Source organism: Hyaena hyaena, unplaced genomic scaffold (assembly GCF_003009895.1).
Source record: "Hyaena hyaena isolate Hyena2069 unplaced genomic scaffold, ASM300989v1 scaffold_35, whole genome shotgun sequence".
Lineage (NCBI taxonomy): Eukaryota > Metazoa > Chordata > Mammalia > Carnivora > Hyaenidae > Hyaena > Hyaena hyaena.
The window spans coordinates 1,557,492-1,577,089 of record NW_024080667.1 but is presented as its reverse complement, the minus strand read 5'-3'; the positions used below and the strand labels follow the sequence as shown (position 1 = coordinate 1,577,089).

At 49.5% G+C, this 19,598-nt stretch overlaps 1 protein-coding gene and 1 long non-coding RNA gene across 4 annotated transcripts in view; one reads left to right on the top strand and one right to left on the bottom strand.

The window, feature by feature from the left end:
* The window catches only part of TMEM51 (transmembrane protein 51), a 55,390-nt gene that overhangs the window by 28,671 nt on the left and 7,121 nt on the right, over positions 1-19,598 (bottom strand). The gene's annotated exons all lie outside the window — the stretch shown is intronic.
* LOC120229743 lies at positions 7,402-17,625 on the top strand. The gene is made up of 3 exons (XR_005527836.1): positions 7,402-7,609; positions 16,808-16,900; positions 17,204-17,625. It is a non-coding gene; the product is annotated as an uncharacterized LOC120229743 (long non-coding RNA).

The following is a 19,598-nucleotide window of genomic DNA, read 5'->3' as shown; positions in this document are numbered from 1 at the left end:
CTCTCCCTCGAGTCTAGAGACTGAATGCACTGATGAAGATGCATCAATCACAGCCCTTCCTCTGAACCCCACCAGGGGCCCTCAGGGATCCCCCTACCCTCTAAGGTCAACTTAGCACAGGCAGTAAAGCAAGGTGGTTAGAGTCAGTGATGATTAAATCCAGGTCTTTCTGAGCCTCGTTCCCGCATGCATAAAATGGGGATGCTAGCGGTACTACCTCACAGTACTGGAGTAAGGACTAAACAACCCGAGATGTACAACGGGGGGTGGCGGTGGTCGGCTGAGCAGCAGAAGGGGGTCAAGAAGCAGAGGGAAGGGTACCATGAGGACCGCTGCTACCTGAGGTCCCCTGCACCCCCAGCCTTGCATAGGTAGGGCGACGTTTCTGAAGTGAGCAGATGTTGGGGCTCTATTACGGACTTAGCAGAATCAGAATCTGGGGTGGGGCCCAGGACCTGCTTTTATTTATTTATTTTTTAATTTATATTTTATTTATTTCTGAGAGACAGAGAGAGAACACATGAGCAAGCAGGGGAGGGGCAGAGAGAGAGGGAGACACAGAATCGGAAGCAGCCTCCAGGCTCTGAGCTAGCTGTCAGCACAGAGCCCAATGCGGGGCTCGAACCCACGAACTGTGAGATCATGACCTGAGCTGAAGTCAGACGCTTATCCGACTAAGCCACCCAGGCGCCCCCAGGACCTGCTTTTAGAACGCTGCCTAAGTGGTCCTGATGCTCACGAGGGCCTTGCAGCTCTCATCGTGAGGGTGGGCCACGGCAGAGCCCGGGAAGTCGGCTGGGTGTGAGCATGCAGAAACCCGTGGGGTGGAAGGAAGGAAGGCTGATGCTTTCTGGAAGAGCCACAGAACGAAAGGAGGCCAGGGAGGACGATTAGGGACGGATTTAACCCTCCCAGCTCTGCCTGGGAGTTCCAGCCACATGGGCCTCCCGTGGCCTGTGGGCCAACTCAGCAAAGTACCAACCACACCTTCGCAAGCGAGGCATTACTGGGCCAGGCTTAGACGCTCCGGCTCTGGAGTTTGGAGGCCCTAGGCTCAACTCCCAGCTACCACCACTTCCTGGCTGGGTGAACTTGAACAAGTTCTTTCAGTGGAGCTGTGAAAAGGGCATAATAAAATGTAGGGCTTCTCTATTTTTTTTATATTTATATTTATTTTTGAGACAGAGAGAGAGAGAGTGTGAGCAGGGATGGGGACAGAGAGAGAGGGGGAGACACAGAAATCGAAGCAGGCTCCGGGCTCTCAGCTGTCAGCACAGAGCCTGGCATGAGGCTTGAACTCATGAACATGCAAGATCATGACCTGAACCAAAGTCGTACGCTTAACCGACTGAGCCACCCAGGTACCCCAATGTAGGGCTTCTTTTTTTTTAAAAAATATTTTTATTTATTTCTAGGAGAGAGAGAGAGACAGCGTGAGCAGGGGAGGGTCAGAGAGAGAGGGAGTCACAGACTGAAACAGGCTCCAGGCTCTGAGCTGGCAGTCAGCACAGAGCCCGACGCGGGGCTCGAACCCACGAACCGTGAGATCATGACCTAAGTGAAAGTCAGACGCTTAACCGACCGAGCCACCCAGGTGCCCCAATGTAGGGCTTCTCTAATGCAATTGGCAGAAGGAGGTCAGGAGCTCGAGTGAGTAGAGCATATAATACCACCAGGACTTTATCTTGCTTCCGCTTTAGGTCTGGGATGCATTTCCCGACAACCAGGAAACATTCCCCAACCCACACGGCCCAGGGACAGAGGACAAAGCTCTCTCACGCCTCTGACTAGACAGCCTCTTTCCCTCCAACTGTATTCACCTTCTTTCCGCCTCAGCTGTAACACATCTCCTCCAAGATGCTCCTAATGTGCCCATTTGCTTAGCTCTGTTGGGCTAAATAACGGGGTCTCCTGCTAGCCAGGGAGGCCCAGGTCTGCAACCAGAGTGGAGCGTGGGGAGCAAGCGACCTCACTGCACCGAGCCTCAGTTCCGTCATCTGTAAAGGGGACCTCACAGTCGACCCCACCTTAGTGCACTGTTATGGGGCTTCAGTAAACCAGGTAACCCGGGGCCTGGCCCAGCGTAAGTACTTGACAGATGTGATCACAAACCTGGCGGATTACTGTTATCTCCTGAGTAGCCTGTGTCGCTCTCTCTCCTGCTAGGGACTGTGCGCCCCGGGGGACAGGGCCCTTGTCAGGCAAAACTACGCCCCCAAATAGGCATTCAGGGCCTCAGGATGCTCTTAGCATCCCTGACCAGGGAGGTGGCCGATAAGTGTTCTTCAGGGCCCCTCCCTTCATGGTCGCAAGTCCGTCCATGGTGAAAAATTGTTCCAGGCTGTTTAGGGGGCTGGGGGAGAAGATTCTTCCTCTCCCTCCCACCTCCAGCCAAAGTGCAATCAGATTTCCAGGAGACCTCCGCAGTGGGGATCACGAGGCCCAGGTGGGAGGAGCAGAGCCAGGAAGGACCCTGGGTTCGTCCTGTGTCCCCCATTTCAGAAGAGAAGGCGGGGGCCACGCGGGAGGGAGGAGACCCAGAAGACAGCAATGTCATCCATCACGAGTGGGGTATGAGCACCGGGGAGGGGCTGCGGACTGCCGATGCCCCCTCCCAACCCACCGTCCACAAGTGACAGAGACCCAGGGAAGTGGGGCCCGGAGGGACTCTGCTCAAGGTCCCCAGTAGCAGGTGGCTGGGCCAGGACGTGAGCCGTGTCTCTAAGGCTCTAAGGCCACTGTGCCCACATATGCCTCCTGCCAGGGGCCTAATCAGACAACCTTAAAAGGAGAGGAAATGTTTTAAAAAAGATAAAACACACACGAAAATAAAAATCCGAAACCAGCATAAGCCCCGTGGTAAGAGACCACGTCCACACTGGTTACCCGTTAGCCACACACAGGCCCTGCCTCCAGCCTCCAGCCCACCGCCTTCCCCCGGGATGAGCTGTTTTTGTCAGGCTGGGTCCTCCTGTGTCATAAGTCCACCCACATCACTTCCACTTTTTCCACTCTGCCCACCGCTCTCCTTCCTACTTCCTAATTACGGTGCAAGAGCTCACTATTGTCCCCGTGACCTGGTCTGGAAATCTCAGCGACCGCAGGCATCCTCTCCCCTCTCTACTCCTTCCCCCCAAACACACACACCTCCAGGTCTCAACCCGGCAGCCGGAGGGCTGTACCTGGCCCGTGGGAGGACCTTATTTGGCCTGCGAGAGGTGACTTCTGTAACACGGAGTGGTAGCCAGTACTGAGAGCCTGGGTGATCTCATACCTAAAACTTGAAAATCTGGTAACCGTGGCCCCAATTCTCACAGGCGGCAAGCAGCTGAGTCAGAGCCGTGTCCTGCGGAAGGGGCCTGCCTCCTACTTTGCCACAATCCCCGCCACTCCCTGATGCCTCACACCTGGCCGGACTCTCTCCTGTCTTCTACTTTGCCACCATTCCCCACCCGCCGCCTCCTATCAGACACGTGCATCGGCAACCCCTGCCCACCTCCCCATTCGCCTGGTCCCAGACCCTTCTCCCTTTCCAACGCCTCTCTTTGGCCCCCACCCAGCTCCCTGCTACTTCTCAGGCAGGGGTTCATTGTGATAATTACTATCACCCACTTCCCCAAGGCTTTCCAGTCCCCAAGTCCGGCCATGACATCCGTCGAGCCACTGTGTGGCTTCACTGCCCACAGGGCAAAGTCCAGCTTCTACAGGGGCCTCTGGACCACCCCATTCAACATGCCTTCCTATGTCAGTGTTCCTGGGCACCTGCTTTACGCAGGGCCCTGGCCCTAGGCACCAACAATACGGGGCAGACAGAAGCGTGCTTCCTCCCAGAAGAAAGATCAGTGCAGTGTCGGGGACGCGTCCGAGGGAGGGAAACGGTCCTGATGTCCCGCCTCCGGTCACATGGCTCTGCCTTCTGTCCTCTGCACACTGTCTGGTCTCCCTGCTTTGGCTTTCTCCCCTCCCCCCACTGACTACGAAGGCCTAACCTCCTTCCACACCCAGCGTTCACACCCCTTCTCTGTGAGCCTCCCTCGCGTGAACACAGAACAGTACACATCACAAAATCTTGACCAATCTCGCTGACTTCATTCACTCAACAAATGTTCCCTGAGCAATACTGGGTGCCCGACACAGGAATGAGCAAGACAGAGGCCGAGGTTTTAGGAAGCCTCTCTTCTACTGAGAGAGAAACAACGTAAGGGATGGATTAAGAATTGTTCAGGGGTGCCTGGGTGGCTTAGTCGGTTAAGCGTCCGACTTTCACTTAGGTCATGATCTCACGGTTTGTGGGTTCGAGCCCCGCGTCGGGCTTTGTGCTGACTGCCAGCTCAGAGCCTGGAGCCTGTTTCAGTCTGTGACTCTCTCTGACCTCTCTCTCTGACCCTCCCCTGCTCACGCTGTCTCTCTCTCTCTCCTAGAAATAAATAAAACATTAAAAAAATAAAAAAATAAAAAAAGAATTGTTCAGAAAAGAAAACAGAATAAATATGCATAAAGGTGAAGGTGGTTCTTTAGATAAGGTGATGGAGGAATGCCTGTCAGGAAAGGTAACAGTCCATCTGGGACCTACAAGGTAGTAAGTAGCACGGCAGAATGGGCAGGTGGGAGGAGTCCCGTGTGGAGAGCAGTTAGTGCAAAGGCCCTGAGGCAGAAATAACCTTGTAAGATGGGCAAGGCAGAGGGGCAGCAGGGAGCCAGTTAGGAAGGTACTGCCCTAACCCAGGGCAAAGTTGACAAATGGAAATGAACTTATTATGGATTTGACTGGGGGCAGGGGGGGTGAGGAGGTCGTTGATTTTAGCCTGAGCAGCTAAGACAGTAGGGCACTCTTAAGGACTGAATATAAATCTGTGTTGAAGTCCTAACCTCCAACATGATGGTACCTGGAGATGGGGTTTTGGGGAAGTAACTGGGTTAGATGAGGTCATGAGAGTGAGGCCCTGGTCTGGCGGGATTAGTGTCCTTATAAGAAGAAACTTTAGATAGCTCTCTCTCTCTCTCTCTCTCTCTCTCTCCACACACATATACCAAGAAAGGGCCATGTGAAGAGTCAGCAAGAAAGCATCCATCTGCAGGTCAGGAAGTGAGTCCTCCCTGGACCCTGACCATGTTCGACCTTGATCTTGGACCTCGGAGCCTACAAGTGCCGTAAGAAAATAAGCTTCTGTTATTAAGCCACCTAGCCTATGGTGTCTGTTACAGCAGCCTGAGCTAATACAGGTCCTTTACTGACATGCGGGAAGCTCAGCAAAGTGCATGATCACGTAGGTACCTAGGATGGAATTTCTCCGAGTTGAGCCCGATAAGGTAAAATGGTGAGATGCTGTCAGTGAAGCCCCCAGGGCTGTGCCCAAGGTGCGGAACCCCGCATTCACTGAGACACCCCACGCACACTCGAGCCTCAGCCTAATGTTGACGGCTGTGCTCAAAGGCCCCCCTCCCTGAAAACTCATTCCTCCTTCTCCACCCTTGTAGTGGCTGAAATGCAAAGCTCTCTGTTTTCCTTCTTGCTCTGGGAATAAGAGCTTCTTTAATAGCACACTTCAAAGCCAACGTTCCTTTTATCAAGTAGCCTGGCCCCAGGAGGCCTTGCTTTGATCCACGGAGAAGCAGACATTGCAAAACCTTCCAACTTGGCTTTCTTGGAAAAGGAGATCATTCTATCACGCAGACCCCAACAACTCGCTGAGTGTCAGAATGACGGACATGAAAAGGAAAGACAGTTATGAAAATGTCCCAAGAAAACTTCGAAGACTGCAAATTTGAGAAAGAGTTTTGAGATAAAATAGGGCTGGAGATTGGAATGATCTTGATGGAAACATTTTTGCTTAAAGATGGAATTTGTGGGGCACCCAGGGAGCTTGGTCGGTTAAGCGTCCGAGTCTTGGTTTTGGCTCAGGTCATGATCTCACGGTTTGTGGGTTCGAGCCCTGCATCGGGCTCCATGCTGACAGCAAGAAACCCGCTTGGGATTCTCTGTCTCCCTCCCCCTCTGCCCCTCTCCCCCTTACACTCTTTCTCTCTCTCTCAAAATAAAGAAATAAACTTAAAAAAAATAAAGATGGAATTTGTGAAATTTGCCTAATGAAGAAATAAGCAACTGATTTTTTTGAAGAACATTTTAAAACAATTCAAGTATCATTAACATACAGTGTTATATTCATTTTAGCTGTACAACACAGTAATTCACCAAGTCTATACATTACTCAGTGCTCATCATGGTAAATGTGCTCAAAATCCCCTACAACTATTTCCCCCAACCCCGAACCCACCTCCCCTCTGGTAACCATTAGTTTGTTCTCTGTAGTTAAGAGTCTGTTTCTTGGTTTGTTTCTTTTTTCCTTTACTCGTTTGTTTTGTTTCTTAAATTCCACCTGTGGTATTTGTCTTTCTCTATTTCACTTAGCATTATACTCTCTAGATCCGTCCATGTTGTTGCAAATGGTAGTATTTCATTCTTTTCATGGCTGAGTAATATTGCATTGTATTTATATGCCACATCTTCTTCTTCTTCTTTTTAGTGTTTATTTTATTTTTGAGATACAGAGACAGAGCATGAGCAGGGGAGGGGTAGAGAGAGAGGGAGACGCAGAATCTGAAGCAGGCTCCAGGCTCTGAGCTGTCAGCACAGAGCCCGACACGGGGCTCGAACTCATGAACCACAAGGTGGTGACCTGAGATAAAGGCAGACACGTAACCTACTGGGCCCCCCAGGCTCCGCATAGAGAGTTCTGATGCTGCTGATTAATGATCTGAGCAGAGGATCGCTGGGCTAGGCCACATCTGTACCAGCCAGAAGGTCCAGCAGGGAGAGCTGGGGAACCCACAGCCAAGCCCCCCAAAACCACCCGCGGGCTCAGGGAGGCGGCTCCGCGGCAAGGGCCGATGGATCTGTTATGATAGCTTTCGCTGTGTCAACGTGGTTAAGCTGAAACTGCTCTCCCCAGAATCCCCTTCCCTGTCGGCTCCAGGTTAGAAGCGGCCCAAAGAGGAATCTCTAGGAAATCTGGGGGGAACTTCCGCTCTCGAGGAAGACGCAGCAACGGCCGGGCACCACGCAGCCCAGCAGGTTTGAGCCGGTCCCGCTGTCTGGTCTGTGTCCAGCTCTTCCTTCCAATTGCTGGTCCTGAGGCCCGACAGTGTCCCCAGGCCCGCCACCAGGCCCGCCACCGGTCACCTGGCTGGGCACCCGCCGGCAACCGCTGCCCACGGCCTCCTCCACAAGGGTCCCCGTGGTCTCGCCTTGGTGGCCGGTCATCCTGGTCCCCCAGCTTCTGCGTCACTTTCACGTCAGACCTGCCCCCTCCAACCGTGTAAGATCTAATTCTTATCATAAATTCCATCCGTAGGTCACAGTGGCCCAGTTTTCTAGGTTCCGCCTGAGGTTAGCACCCACACTTTCCTGCGGACCTTCCCATCGCGGGCAGTGGTCTTGCAAGCACGGTCCCGGAGCCTCAGCATCAGCACCGCGAGGAGCCTGCTAGAAACGTAAGTTCTTGGGCCCTGGCTCTCCAGACCTACTGCCTCAGAAATTCTGGGGGACCTTCCAACAGGTGCTCAAGTTCAAGAACCACTCCCTCATGTAATGGCTCTGAAGATGTATAAGGTGTTATATCGTTGATGTAATTTTACGCTGTGTGAATTTCCGAGGCCTAACCTTATGCCGGTGAACGTCAGCATTTATCGAGACACTGTGCTAATAAGCGTCTTATCATCCTCACCCCAGCCCTATGAAGGCCCATTACTAGCCTCCCCGTTTAATCGATGTGGAATCCAGGGGGTCTGACCCAGAACCCACACTTGTAAGCAATATGCCATGAGGCCCAGAGCACCAAGGTGCTTCTCTGTTTCCGCAGGAGACGGAAACAGGACATTGGCCAGAGCGGCCCTTGGTCTACGCTTAAAGGCAGTATCTCATGCACTCGGTTTTACCCTGCCCTGCAGCAGAGGCTGGGCGAGTGGGGGGGAAGGCAAGGGGGTGCAGACAGGCTTGCCCACAGGTCCACACCCCCAGGCCTGTCACAATAAAGTCCCCTGCCCCCGGCCAGCCTAAGGCTAAGGGATTTGGAGTGAGCTTATCAGAATGGAAAGATTTTTAAAATTTTTAGCTTATTTATTTATTTTGAGAAAGAGAGAGAGAGAGAGAGAGCAGGGGAGGGGCAGAGAGAGAGGGGGAGAGAGAGAATCCTAAGCAGGCTCCTTGCTATCAGCGCAGAGCCCAATGAGGGGTTTGAACTCATAAACCCTGAGATTGTGACCTGAGCTGAAACCAAAGAGTTGGACCCTTAACAGGCTGAGCCACCTAGGTGGCCCGAGAATGGAAAGATTAAAAAAAATTTTTTAAAGTTTATTTTGAGAGACAGAGAAAGCAGAGGAGGGACAGAGAGAGAGAGAGAGAGAGAGGGAGGGAGAGAATCCCAGGCAGGATCCTTGCTATCAGCACAGAGCCCAGTGCGGGGCTCGAACTCATGAATTGTGAGATTGTGACCTGAGCCAAAACCAAGAGTTGGATGCTTAACTGACTGAGCCACCCAGGCATCCCTAGCATGGAAAAAGTTGTTCGTTTTTTAAATTTTTTAAAAAATTTTTAATGTTTTATTTTTGTCTGAGAGAGAGAGAGACAGCGTGAGCAGGGGAAGGTCAGAGAGAGAGAGAGAGGGAGACACAGAATCCAAAACAGGCTGCAGGCTCTGAGCTGGCTGTCAGTACAGAGCCTGACCCGGAGCTCGAACCCATGAACCGTGAGATCATGACCTGAGCCAAAGTCAGATGCTCAACCGACTGAGCCACCTGGACGCCCCTGGAAAAAGTTTTTAAAAGTACTTATGACATTAGCAGCATCTAGAAATGTATTGCGCATTTACTATGTGCCAAGTACTTTTTGCACACAGCTCATTTAATCCTCACAAAATCCTAAAACTGTTCTCCTCACTCGGAGAAATTCAGCTGATGCCCAAGTCGCCGAGGTCATTGGGGCCAGCACTTCAATATAAATCTGTAACTTTAATACGAAGTCATACCTGTTTCTCTACAGGAAATAGAGATAATGGTCAATATTCAAAATTTTTAAATTCTTTGCATCCTTTTTAGTTAAGAATGGGCCGCCTTTATAATCAGCGTTGTGACACGATTAGACAAGGACTGGCTTCCTATGTCCCTCAGGGTCTCCATCACCGCCACGTTTCACGGCCCTGTGGCCTTCCCGGGTGTGGACGCACCACACGGTCTACCGTCCAGGCCTTCACGGTGGACGGCTGGGTTGTTTCCACAGGAAGACACTTCAACTGGGGAAACATGTTTGAACCAGGGCGTCGACATTAGCAACCCCCTCTCCCTACAACCAGGGGCAACATGGGGCCTCGGCTCTGGCGGGGACGATGCCTGTGTCAGAAAGACCCGCGTCCCAGCCAGCAGCATAGCTGATACTCATTTATTTCAGGTGCAGACTTTTGGGGGGAAAGGCTTTCATTTTCACATGCAGAAGACGAGGTAAAAATGTCAGTGAGATCTGCCCACCTCACTCCTTCGAAAGAAAAGCTCGATCCCTCAGCAACGAGGCACCAGTGTTCTCCGTCCGGGGACGCCTACGTGTCCCCCTCCCTTCCGTTCTGAGGTCACACGCCAGGTACCTCGAGCTAAACAGCCAGGGCTCTCACTTCCCACTAGAGTGTGGTAGTTGAGAACACAGACTCTGAAGCCAGACTACTTGGGTTTAAAACCCGTCTCCACAGCTAGTGGGTGGTGTTACTAGCTCACCAAGCCCTTGGAATCCAAGCGCTGAAGATGGAAGGAGCCTGGGTCCCTGAAAGACTGTGTGGAGCAAAGACCCCACCTGCCCCACCCAGCAGGTTACATTGCGACCGAACTGTCTTGAGCCTTTGAGATGTGAGGCTTTTTGCACGGTAGCTAGCCTACTCCTGACTCAGTTTCCCCATGTCATTGAACTGTTATGAGCGTGAGTTATGAGTCACTATATGCAAAATGCCTAGGATGGCGCCTGTCACAACTGCTACGTACATTTAAACTAACGTTGGAGATGCCTGGGAAGGTCAGACTCCCCTCTCTCCAGCCAGGCCAAGGTCTGCCCCACTCCGGGGCCACCCCCACAGCTCCATCAAGAAGGATGATTCCCCCAAACAGTCCTGACTTTCAACACCAACCAGATATGGCTCTGGCTCCCAGGAATTTCCCTAAAATCCTTTCGAACGCTTTTCAGCCCAAAATCCTCCTGGAGGAACCAAGTGTGTCTTCCCCTCTCTGTGAGATGTTCCCAGAAACAGGGTAACTCCGTCCCGGGCCAGGGTGTACACGTGTCGTTCTAAAGCTGCCAACACACTTCCCCACAGGCAATGAGTCAGAAGTAGGCTGGGCTGAAGAACTGCGTGAACTCCACGGCTGTGGGCTCAGCGAGGCACAGTCCCCTTAGCCAGGGACACGATCGTTCCATAAATGGACCCATCAGCGTCTACCCACTATACGAGGCACCAATGACGCATACATGTGGAGCTCGCACCCACCCCCCCAGCTAATTACACATTTAACTACTTTTTATCAACGAAAGGTTGCTTCTCTCATACCTGTTCCCCATGCTTTTTTGTGTAAGCCATGTTTCTTCGTGTGTCTGTGTGTGCGCCCGCGCACGCACACAGACCCTGATGAAAGCTACCAACGCTCCACAGAAAAACGCAGAGGTAGGTTTGCTATAAAACTTCAGGTGGTTAGCGGGTCCTCAAAGGCAATCCTTGAGATGAGTGATTCCATGTTTCAAAGGACCCGACAATTTCAGAACGATCCTGACAACTCTAACTCGTCACCATCTAAAAGCAACAATTACAAGCATCTTATACACACAGGGAATTTCTGGAAGCACATACGAGAACCCATGAGCCGGGGCCATCTCTGAGGAAAGGCACTGGAGGTCTGAGATGAGAGGGAGGTTTACATGTTTGCATGGGCTAGCCCTTTTACAGGGTTTGGGTTGTTTTTTTTTTTTTTTTTTACATTTTTACCGGGTGTAAGCATTTTTTCTAATCAAACTGTTAATTTTCCAATTAAAAGGAGTCAATAGGAAGTTATTTAAGTTCAGGACTAGATGCAACCCATTGTGGCCGCCATTTCTGTGACACGGGGAAGGGACAGGTCACCAACGGGGAAAAGGTCAGCTTACTTCCCGGCAGAGTAGGATCCATGTGGGAGGGGGGAAAGGCAAAACATTGCTCAAGAGGGGTGACCGTGTTTTCCTGTTTCTCCTTCTTTTTTTTTTTCTTTAATTTATTTCTGAGAGAGAGACACAGCGTGAGCAGGGGAGGGTCAGAGAGAGACGGAGATACAGAATCTGAAACAGGCTCCAGGCTCTGAGCTGTCAGCACAGAGCCCGACACGGGGCTTGAACCCACGGACCGTAAGATCATGACCTAGGCCGAAGTCGGACGCTTAACCGACTGAGCCACCCAGGCGCCCCATCTGTTTCTCCTTCAACACAGGTCATTATAGTTTCAGACTGAGGGGTTATTCATGTTCCGTTGGGTCCCCACACAGCGGGGTGCTGGCAGTAGGAACAGGGAAGAAACTGCCTGTGGAAGTTCCGGGGGCGTGTGCTCAGAGCTCAGAGCCCCGTCAGCTCTGCACTAGGCAGGAGGTGATGAAGACGTGTAAATGCTAGAACAAAGCTGGAATGTAGAGGGAGACGTACAGTGGAGGCCAAACGGCCTCCCACCAAAATCCCCTCCAAATACAAAGAGAGTAGATATCTATTGATCAGGTTGAAGCGCATGTACTTGCCTTTTCCGAAGGTCGTCTGCACAGGGGCAGCCAGAGCCCGTATTTTGCTCGGCTGTGCTGAAGACCATGTAAGGTCATGTGTGTGAAGCTCCTTCCTCTGTGAGTGGCGCAGAGTAGGAGCTCAGCAAGAGTCTGCCACTCCCTTCCACCCTCCCCTCCCTGGGTCATCAGCATGAAACTTTTAAGTTTGGCCATTTCGTGTAAAGATAAAGGTCCACTCAGACAGAACGGGCAACCCCAATGCTTGGTATTTGCTGGAGAGAAATGAAAACTGTATGTTCATAGTGATATAGAGGCCTTAGTCATAATCACCCCAAACTGGAAACAATCTGAATATTCTTCAGCAGGTGACGGGTTACACGGACAAACTTTTATTACATTCCTATGACTGGGTAACTCAATGTGGATGAATCTCAAAGCATAAGACTTGGTAAAAGAAGCTTTTACCAAGCTTTTACCAAAGGCGTCATACTCTGATTCTATTTGTTTTTTTCAAAAAAGTTTTATTTATTTATTTATTTGAGAGAGACAGGGCGAGCGGGGGAGGGGCAGAGAGAGAGGGACAGAGGATCCGAAGTGGGCTCTGCGTGGACAGCAGAGAACCCACTCGGGGCTCGAACCCCCAAACTGCAGGATCATGACCTCAGTGGAAGTCACACGGCTCAACCGACTGAGCTACCCAGGCGTCTGCATCTGATTCTATTCTGTTGGCAACAAAGGGGCAGCGCCAGGCAATTTGGGGGACGAATGACACTTTTCTATATTTTCATCGTGGTGGCGGTTACACAGCTGTAGACGTTTGGCAAAAACTGAAGGGCTGTACGTGAGAAAGGGTCAAGTTTACTGTGTGTAAATTACGAAGGACGTCTGGGACATAGCAACATAAATGACACGGTGTTAGCTCAGACTGCTGTAACAAACACCACGGACTGGGCGGCTTAACAACAGACCCTGATTTCTCCCTGTTCTGGAGGCTGTAAGTTCAAGATCAAGGTGCTGGCAGATCCGGTGTCTGGTGGGGGCCCACCTCCTGGCTTGTAAATGGTGGTCTTCTGGCTGTGTCCTCACAGGGCCTGTCCGGGGTGATCTGTCTCTCCTCCTCTGTTCTTTTTTTTTTTTTTTTTTTAACGTTTATTTATTTTTAAGAGAGAGCATGAGCAGGGGAGGGGCAGAGAGAGAGGGAAACAGAATCCAAAGCAGGTTCCAGGCTCTGAGCTGTTAACACAGAGCCTGACACGGGGCTCGAACTTCCAAACTGTTGAGATCATGACCTGAGCTGAAGTCGGATGCCGACTGAGCCACCCAGATGCCCCCCTCTCCTCTTAAGGGTACTAATCCCATCACTGTAGACCTACTATCAAGACCTCAACTAACAGCTGAATACCTCCCAAAGCTCTGCCCCCCAACACCACCCCCCTGGGAGGAGGGCTTCACCCTATGAGTTTTGGGGGGACAGAAACACAGCCTGTAACAGGTAGTTTTCACCGTTGCGGATGAGTGAACTGCTGTTTCCACAAGGCACCTGTCTCAGCCTTTTACGTCTGGGAAGGGAGAAGCGGACGCTCAGGGTTAGGGTTAAAATCAGAAAAGAGCCACCTGGATGCGGGGCTAGTCCACATCAGCCCTCTGCAGTTCACAGACACCTTAGCTAGCAGGAGCCCTTGGGAGGTCCACTGCAACTCTAGGAGAGTTTTTCAAAAATAAAACATTTTTCTCTTATTATAAAAACAACGCTTCTTTAGTAAGCAGACATTAATCAATCTAGATTCGCAGAAAGGAAATTAACATCACCAATGACCCCATAACTACTGACAATGTCTATGATGGTGTTAAGACTTGCTGTGTTGTGTAAGCAACCATACCTTTTTCTTTTTCATTGTTTTTCTTTTGACAAAAATGAGATCTTACTGCAACAGGGCTTGGGGACCCGACTTTTAAAATGTTGATAAATAATGAACCATTTTGCACACCATCAGTATTCATCTAAACCATAACTTTTAGTGGTTGAGGAATATTCCAGTACATGAGGGACCAATCTCCTACTGCCAGACACACAGTTGGTTTCTAATTTTATTGCTATTTTTAAAAATAACAGTATTAGGGTGACTGGGTAGCTCAGTAGGTTAAGTGTCTGACCCTTGCTTTCAGCTCAGGTCATGATCTCGAGGTTCATGGGTTCAAGCCCCACATTGGGCTCTGTGCTGACGGCGTGGAGCCTGCTTGGGATTCTCTCTCTCCTTCTCCCTCTGCCCCTCCCCCGCTCATGCTCGGTCTCTCTAAAAACTAAACACACTTTAAAAAATATCAATATTGGGGCACCTGGGTGGCTCAGTCGGTTAAGTGTCCGACTTCGGCTCAGGTCATGATCTCACAGTTCGTGGGTTCAAGCCCCACGTTGGGCTGTGTGCTGACAGCTCAGAGCCTGGAGCCTGTTTCAGATTCTGTGTCTCCCTCTCTCTCTGACCCTCCCCTGCTCATGCTGTCTCTCTCTCTCAGAAATTAATAAAAAATATTTTTAAAAAAATCAGTATTGAAACTAACTCCTTAAACAATCATGTTTCCTCTGGATAAATTCCTGGTTTTGAAACTGCTGTGTTTTTTAAGGCTCTGGCACGCATTTCAGACAGTCCTCATGCCCACCGTGAGCTCATGAAAGAGTAGCTTTCTTTTTTCCAATCTAAAATTTTGCAATGTTCAAAACATTTAAAATCTCAGATGTGAAAGAGGGTATTGTTTTAAGTGGTATTTTCTTTCCTATGATGGCGTTGACTATTGGGGTTTTTCTTCCCCATGTGCTTACTGGCCAAGGGCATTTCTTCTCCTCCTCCCCCTCTCCCTCCTCCTCCTCATTCTTTTTCGTGCTCTCACCTGCTGTGCTCCCCATGGGATGCAATGACAACTATACCACAGCACACACGAAAAGTTTAAAAGTTTAAAACTCCTCCAGTTTTGAAAGGATAAGCATAGCAATGAAGGCACTGGCTCCATCTCATCAAAAACGTCAAGGCCGCAGAAAAACCAAGCAAAGTTTGGGACTATCTGGGATTTAAGGAAACTAAAATCAATGGGTGGGGCAGGGGATTAAGGATGGCAAGCACCGGGTGCCTATGGCAGTGCAGAGTCACAATATTGGACCCTTGAAGCTAATACGACACTCTAGGTCAGCTGATATTTAAATAAAAACTTAAAATCAGTGAGGGATCCCAATTTGAACCCTGACATTATGGAGACTCTTGAACACGGATACTAAATTAGATAATATTGTAGCATTGTTACATTTCCTGGTTGTTTCTTTTTCTTCTCTGCCCCCTCCTCCCGCCACATGCTTGTCAGTTAAAAGCACCTCTTCTTTTTCCATTTCTTGAGGACATTCCACTTTGCCTTCCTAACTGTTAAAGCTCAGTGTATGTTCGGCGAACAGCCGCATGTCTGCCATGAATTGCAAACGTCGCTCCAGTTTATCATTTGCTGTATTGAAGGTTTTTTTTTTTTAAATTTAGGAGCCCAATCTATCAATCGTTCTCAATCATTTCTTTTATGATTTTTACCTTTTACTACCATGCTTTAGAAGTCCCTTCCAAAGGGGCTCCTGGATAGCTCAGTCGGTTAAGCATCCGACTTCGGCTCAGGTCATGATCTCACAGTTTGTGAGTTTGAACCCCGCGCTGGGCTCTGTGCTGACAGCTCAGAGCCTGGAGCCTGCTTCGGGTTCTGTCTCCCTCTCTCTCTCTCTCTCTCTGCCCCTCCCCCGCTCATAAAAAAAAAAAAGGAGTCCCTTCCAAAAAGGGGCCATAGTAATTTTACACTGGAGGAGTCTCGCAGACACCTCTTTTAACCAACCAATCGAGGTCAGCGTCATCAGGAAGTCATGCTGATGTACAGCATGTAAATCTTAACACGATGTGATGGTAAGGATGCTTCACTTCTGTAGCAGATTCTCTCCCCAAACCCGAAATCCCAGCCAAATCATGAGACGGCATCAGGCAAACCCAAAGAAAGGGACATTCTGCAAAATACTGACCAACGCTCTCCAAAGCTGTCAAGGTCCCCAGATTTAAGGAAACTCTAAGAAACTGTCATGGGCCAGGAGAGATGAAGGGACAGCACAACTGAATGCAGCACGGTGTCTTGAATTGGATCCCAGAGCAGTAACAGCAGCAGCAAAACTGGTGAAATCCCAGTAAAGTCTGCCATTTTGCTAGCGGTGATGTGAATTTCTCAGTTTTGTTATGTGTCCCATGCTATGTAACACCAGGGAAAGCCGAGTGAAGGCCATAGGAAAACTGTACTATTTTTGCAAGGTTTTCTATAAATCTAAAAGTATTCCAAAATAAGGGGTGCCGGGGTGGCTCAGTTAGTCAAGGGTCAGACTTCAGCTCAGCTCATGATCTTGGGGTTTGTGGGTTCGAGACCCGTGTTGGGCTCTGTACTGACAGCTGAGAGCCTGGAGCCTGCTTCCGATTCTGTGTCTCCCTCTCTCTCTGACCCTCCCCTGCTCACAATCTGTCTCTCTCTTTCTCAAAAATAAATAAACACTAAAAATTTTTAAAAAAACCTCTAAGATAAATGAAATAAAATGAAATAATTCCACAATAAACAGAGTTTGAGGTTTTTTTTTTTTTTAAAAAAAAAAACAGTTTTGTCTAGGACAGAGAATGGTCTAGGCAGAAAACAGAAGGAATAGAAAGAGAAAACCCATCTAAGCTCCTGGCTCTGGGTGGCAGTGTGGGAGGAAGGTGGAGATAGGGAGTGATTGTGGTTCCTCATTGCCCATCTGTTGGTTGGGGAAAAAGACTGGGGTAGCAGCAATGGGTCTAGAAAGGTAAACTGAGTCTGAATGCTAAGGAGCCCAGTACTTAAAAGAGTCCAGTTTGAGAGCTTTGAAAAGTTAGGGGCTTAGCCTGGCCTTGGTCCTGCAGGAGGTGAGGGGCTGATGAAGATTTTAGTTCTGTGAGTACATGAGTGTTGGTTTGTTATTTCATTTATTCGTGTCCTAATTTACTGACTCCTCATTCCTCCCCAGTAAGACGTAAACGCCACTAGAGCAGGGACCATGTCTGCCTTATGGACTGTGTTCCGCCAAAATCCAGAATGCCTGGCCTGGAGGAAGAACCCAGTATCAGTTGAATGAATGAGTTTCACTTCCAAAATGACTGTGTTTTTTTTTTTTTTTTTAGAGAGAGAGGGCGTGCATGGAGCAGGGGAAAGGGGCAGAGGGAGACAAAAGGAGAGAGAGGAAGAGGGAGAGAATCTTAACCAGGCTCCATGCTCAGCGAAGAGTCCGAGACGGGACTCGAATTCATGACCGGGGATCATGGCTTGAACCAAAACCAAGAGTTGGATGCTCAACTGACTGAGCCATCCACTTGCCCCTAAAATTACTTTTTATTAACTTATTTGACCTTCTGCGCCCCTTCAGCTTTCAGCGCAGATTTCCTCTTCTGAAAGCCCGCCCTTGAGTCTCCAGGTTTGGGTGAAGCGCCAGCTGAATGACAAGGGTGCCTTCACAGCCCACGCCTGCTGAGGCCCATCAGGCCCACCTGGGGGCGGGAGCTGGCCCTTGAGTCCACATTTGTTACAAGTGACACCCTGCGGCGAGTAGGCAGAGTAAGGCCCCACCCTTACAGCAGAGCACACACCTGTCACTGCTCAGAAACAATGACCCCAAGGGCAGTTAAAACATGAAGGCCACCGTCCAAACTGCCGTTAATGAAGATGTAAGATTCAGAGACTGAAAGGGTGAATGTTTGTTTTTTAATCAGATCCTCCTCCACCAAGTATCAAACCATGCCCACACCCTGACCAGGATGGGCACGCCTCGGAATCTTGTGGCTTCGGTGTCAGACCGCCGAAATAAAGTGACTATCACAATAAAGTGAGTCAAATGAATGTTTTGGTTCCCCAGTGCATGTGAGGTTACGTTTACACCATACTATAGTTTGTTACGTGTGCAATAGCATCATGTCTAAAAAAATATATGTACACACCCTAAAGAAGAAATACTTTATTACTAAAAAATGCTAGGGGCGACTGGGTGGCTCAGTTAAGCGGCCGACTTAGGCTCAGGTCATGATCTCGCAGTTCGTGGGTTCGAGTCCCGTGTCGGGCTCTGTGCTGACAGCTCGGCACCTGGAGCCTTCTTCGAATTCTGTGTCTCCCTCTCTCTCTGGCCCTCTCCTGCTCGCACTCTGTCTCTCAAAAATGAATAAAAATGTTTAAAAAAAATGCTAACTATCATCTGTGCTTTCAGTAAGTCCTGATCACAGATCACCATGAAAAGCACAATAACAATGAAAAAGTTTGAAATATTGGGAGAATTGCCAAAATGGGACAGAGACAGGAAGTGGGGCAGATGCTGTTGGCAAAATGGTGCCAACAGACTTGCTGGACACAGCTTTGCTGCAAATCTTCAATTTGTAAAATACGCAGTCTCTACAAAGTGCAGTGAAATGAGGTATGCCTCTACAGGCCAGCAAGTAGGTGCACAGAAGATGTAGAGCCAGGGTAAGGTAAGTAAATTCTCGCTCTCTCTCCCAGATCAGATGTGGAGAGGAAAAAGTGGCAAAGGCATAAAATTCACCAAGAATTAGAGCCACCTGGTTCTAGATCCTGAATCAAAGAAATAGCAGAACCTTCTGGAGACATCCAGAACTGTACATCGTATGAGCTCACACTCTTTAATAAAGATAGGCACTCAGCCACAATGGTGAGCTCTCGTCCTGAATCTGCCGGGCTGTGCGGTGAGTCTGGCCCATCACCTCTCGGATGCTTCCATTCGTGAAGCTCTGGGGACATTAAAAAACTAAGGAATGCCAAAATGCACTTACCAATCCTGCAATGTGTTTTACTTATTTATTTTAAAATGTTTTATTTTATTTTTGAGAGAGAGCAAGTGTGAGCGGGTGAGGGGCAGAGAGAGAGGGAGACGGAGGATCCGAGGCGGGCTCTGCACCGACAGCAGCGAGCCCGATGTGGGGCTTGATCTCACAATCTGTGAGATCACAACATGAGCTGAAGTTTGATGCTCGATTGACTGAGCCACCCAGATGCCCCTTGTGATGTGTTTTAGATGCCGGGATTATATAAATGACAGGTTTGGTGCACTGTGGGAATACAAACTGGGTCGTTAGCATGACAGTTTGGGACTTTATCATAAACACGAATTCTTAGTGTACATTAACATCAGCTCTGTGTGATAACTGACGACATCGGCACCTCAGCTGGCGAAGTGTCCGTTTACAGAGCCTTGAGTCCCACCTGCCTCATACAAACTCTGTTTTCTGGCCTCTGTTTCTTCTTCTGAGAATTAAGGTGGCTCGGTAAGCACTGGTTTCCAGCTCGCTGTTTAGGATTTGTTTTTAAAGCCAGAGAACTTTTTTAAAGGAATCTTTCACACCCCTGACATCTGGAACATTAGTAAGCAGCTTCCTTCTGGCTGGCCCTGCCTCCCACCGCTCAGCTCCATCCCACAAACCCCTGCCTGCCTCTGGGACCCGTCCAAAGAATTCCAAGTTTCCCGGGATCTCAGTATAAAAAGCAGTGGACTGTTACACCATACACACAAATTAACTCACAATGGATTAAAGACTTGAACGTTAAGACCTGAATCGACAAAACTCTTAGGAGAAAACGGAAGCAGTACTCTCCCTGACATTGGGGTTAGCGATGTCTTTTTGGATCTGACTCCAAAGGCAGAGAAAACAAAAGCAAAAATAAACAATTGGGACTATGGCAAACAGAAAGCTTTTTGCAAGGCACAGAAAACCATCAACAAAGCCAAAGAAAACCTCCTAAATGGGAGAAGACACTTGCAA